Source organism: Elephantulus edwardii, unplaced genomic scaffold (genome assembly GCF_000299155.1).
Source record: "Elephantulus edwardii isolate Elephantulus edwardi_28Jun2011 unplaced genomic scaffold, EleEdw1.0 scaffold00095, whole genome shotgun sequence".
Classification (NCBI taxonomy): Eukaryota; Metazoa; Chordata; class Mammalia; order Macroscelidea; family Macroscelididae; genus Elephantulus; species Elephantulus edwardii.
In genome coordinates this window covers 9,440,692-9,445,185 of record NW_006399845.1, presented here as the reverse complement: position 1 = coordinate 9,445,185, position 4,494 = coordinate 9,440,692, and positions in this window count along the sequence as shown.

Below are 4,494 nucleotides of genomic sequence, written 5' to 3'. Positions count from 1 at the left end.
CCTTATCTGATATGTCATTACCAAATACTTTTTCCTAGTCTGTGGCTTCCCTTTTTACCTTGTTGGAGAAGTTTTTGGATGTGCATACAGCTTTGATTCTTAGAAGGTCCCATTCATCTATTTTATCTTCTCCTGGTTGTAGGTAAAAACACATCTTTAAAGTGTTAAAATAAATCAAAGATATAATCTTGAAGATTGAAAATCCACCTTACCCAAATAATGATATTTTTCATGGCCTCAGAGTATGGAAAACTGATGGAGAAAAGATCAAAAGTGTCAATGACTTCATCTTACTTGGATCTACAATCAGTATACTTGATACCAGCAGTGAGGAAGTCCAGAGACATACTGCATTGGGAAATTATGCAGTCAGGAACCTCTTCAAATTATTGAGAAGCAATGATACCAGTTTGAGGACTAAGGTGCTTCTGATTTAGGTCATGGTCTTTTCAATCATTTGCTATGCATCTGAGAGCTGGAAAATTAATAAAGATGACAGAGAATTGATGTGTTTTAGTTGTGTTGGAGAAAAGCACTGAATATCCCACGGATGGGAGAAAGTGCAGCCACAGAGCTCTTTGGAGGCAAGAATGACAAAGCTTCATCTCACTTACATTGAGCATGTTGTTAGGATAGGCTGTTCCTTGGAGAGAAGGAACATCATGAATGGAAAGGTGGAGTGTCAGTGAAAGAAAACAAGACCCTCAATCAGATGGATTGACACAGTGACTGGTTCAAGTAAGTCAGAAATTATAAAAATAGCACAGAATAGGACAAGGTTTAAATCTGTTGTTCGTAAGGTCACTATGAGTCAGACTTGATTCAGTGGCAGCTAATAATAACAACATATGTATGTAAAATTTGGACTATGAATAAGGAAGATCAAAGAAGAATTGATGTCCTTAAAATTGTGTTGGCCAAGAATATACTATGGACTGAGAGTAAATAAAACTGTCTTGGAAGAAGTATAGTCAGAATTTTTAGAAGCAAGGATGATGAGACTTCCCCTGCCCTGTACTTTACTCTGTGTGTGTGTGTATGTGTGTGTGTGTGTGTGTGTGTGTGTGTGTGTGTGTTTTGTTTTTCTTTTTTGATTTACGTATAATCACTAATATATATTGTGGTTTGTACATGTACTTTTTGTTTTATACAATCATTCATATACATAATGTCTTATATAATTGATGACCATTGCTGTACGCCTATTATCACTCCTTCTTTTCAAGTCCCAATTGAAACTTTCCCACTACTTCATCTCCCTTCTGCCCACTAACTTCTAGCTCACATTCTTTGGAAGTGTGTCAGCAGGAACCAGTCCTTGGAGATGGACATCATACTTAGTAAAGTAGGTCAGTAAGAAACAAGAAGGCCCTCAAAGAGATGAGCTTACACAGTTGGTGAAATGATGGGCTCAAACATAGCAATGATTGTGAGGCTGGCACAGGACCAGGAACTATTTTGTTCTGTTATAAATACAACAACTATAATACAGAACCAACACCATGGTATCTAAGAACAACATACCAGTGGAAATAATCTAATCTTATATAATGCAACTATATTCCATAAGAAGAAGGATTAGACATCCATTTCCAAAATAACAGGCATTTGAAAACCCATGTACAGTATGACACAGTTAGAGTAGACTAGCAGATATAGCAATGAGACTGAGACCTCAAATATGGCATTGAGGTTGGCTCAAGATAGAGCAGGGTTCAGAGCTCTTGTACAGAGGGCTGCTATGAATCGCAAGCAACTTGACGGCACATAACAACAACAACCTATTCCATAAATCTAATATAGCTAACTAATCAACTGAGGTCATACCACTGTAGAGTGGATGTTAAGCCCTCTGAGTTATAAAAAGAGTGGAATGGACACAGACACACATAAATGGAGAGAAGAAAGACACCATATAAGGAGTATCTATAGACTAAGGAATCTAAGAATGCCTCAGAATACTAACTAGTCAACATGACTGTACCCTTAAACGTCATCCCCTTCTGGTATTTTTGTCACAAAAATACAAAGTAACTAAGTCCAAAGAAATAGTATCTGGAGATCTTTCAGATAATCTCACTGATCAAATTATCAATGATATCATGCTAATGGGCTGGGTGATCAAAAAACAGTGTCTTAGAGGTCTTCATAAGCACATGAACTTCAGAGGCTGGAAGATAAATCTGATGAATATTCAAGGACATGCCACATCATTAAAAATGCAAGAAAAAGAAGTTAAGACCATCTCATCCAAAGTAAAAGATAAACGACGATGTTTTGTATCTTTCATCACAAAGAGGGAATTACAACAGTTGATTAGACTATTCCACACATAGGGAGCTTTGGTGGCCTAGTGATAAGGAGCTGCTCTGCCAATCCAAAAGCACATGGATCCACCAGCTGCTTTCTGGGAGAAAGATGGACAATCACCTCTCGTGCGAGTTACTGCCTCTGAATACTCACTAGATGGTCAGTATGAGTCAGTTTCTACTCAGTAGCACTAAACTATAACAACATTCCACACTTGAGGATAGTACATTACATTGAGTGACACTTAAATCTGCAAGCTTTGGGTTGCTTTGTGATTATAGAAAAGGTTCTAAATTAGAGACAAGCTGGCTGCAATGCAAGTGTCCCTGTTTGGACTGTACAACCCAGGGTAACTGAGGATATTAAAGATGAGAATGGCACACAACAACAACAACCATTCTTTAACATCATCATTTTCCTGGGACCAACTCATGCTGACCCTCCAGTGGGTTTTCAGAGGTTGTAAATTACATGACAGGAGGCTACTCATTTTCATCCCACTGAGAAGCTGGAATATTCAAACCACAGGTCTTTGGGTTGACAATGCACTTACTTATCCAATAGGTCACCAAAACTCCCTGATTAGAGTGGTATAAACTCATGTGAAATTTATGGCAAAATCCAGAGGGAGATTTGCAATGCAGGTCCTGATGTACTGGAGCAAGGTCATTTTAAAGGCTGTAGAGAATTATTCTCCTTAAAAAGGGAAAAAGAAAAAAATTTGGTGTGCTTATTGGCCTGGGAAAAACAGAATACTTGATAAATTAAAAGTACAAAGGGAACATTAAGTTACTCTAACTAAAACTACTTATGATTTTCTGAGTTCTTTAAAATCTACCAAGTCAAGAGTTTGGGTAAGTTCAGCAAGAATAAAATGTAAAATGGGAATGGTACTTATGGAATTGGGTGCAAGTAAGATCAGAGAGCACAAGCAGGTCCCCTAAGTGCAGTCACACGTCACCCTGAACGATTGCACTGGCACCTGTCCCTACACACATATCTCTAACCACATGGAGGACATTCTACAACCAACTTGGTACAAAAAGTTCCACAGAGGAAAGCACAGTATCTATTGAGAGAACTTCACAGTGTTCTTCCAAGTGAGATAAGAAGATGGAAACTTTTTAAAAAAATAAACAGAAAGTCATGAAGTTTGCTGATGCCAGAATTGGGTCATAAGCCATTAAACACCAATTACTGATTCATAATTCAGAAAGAGCTTGAATTTTGGGTGAAAGAGTATATTAAGAATCATTCCCCTGGGTAGAGATTTCATTTTTAAGTGAGGCACACCAAGAGCCACTTCTGTCCTTTACTGTGTGTGCTTAACCCGTGAAGCTGCGTGTATAATGTGATGCTGCTGTCAGCTAAGGCTGTGAAAGAAGCTTAGAAAGCAGAGGAGGCAGAGAGAACCTAAGAAAGTCCTCTTCATGTCTCAGCTCATGTATATTTTTAATAAAGCTGTGCCTTCTGTTCTTCTCTTTAGTAGGTGTGTATTTATTTCAGTAACACTGGGCAGTGAATTAGTAATTTTCAGCTAATAATTTGTGATGACCCGATGAGACTTGCTGTGTGAGTATACCTGGATCTGCGCTTTGGCCCATACTTCCAGAATCAATGACTAAATCTAGGATGTACTGGGATCATTTTTTTCAGAGGTGGACTGTCTGATCCTAAGCAGTAGGGACTCTCTCCTTTGGATGGTGATGCTGCCAGTGAAGAGTTTGAAGATGGCTTTGTGGTAAGTACTTTGAGAAGAGGGATGAGAAGCTTCCTTCGTGGAGAATAAAATAATTTCAACTTCAATAAAGAGGTAATTGCTGTTATTGCTATTTGCTTTCAAGTCAGAACCAACTCATAGCTGACCCTCCAGTGGGTTTTCAGAGGCTGTCAAGCACATGGGAGCAGATGGAAGGGATTGCCCATCTTTCTCCCATGGAGCTGCTTGTAGACTCAAATGCATGTGCCTTTGGGTTGGCAGCACAGCTCCTTATTATAATGCCACCAGAGCTCTCTAAAGGGGTGATTAGCTGAGATCGAGTAATGCTTAAACTTGAAGCGATCTTTTTGTCAACAAAATGGATGTTCCTAGGGGAAGGAAAATAAGTAATAAAGGTGGTCATTAAGATTAGTTTCTAGAATGTATTTTTTTAAAAATTTTTTTACTTTAAATCTGAGTCTAGT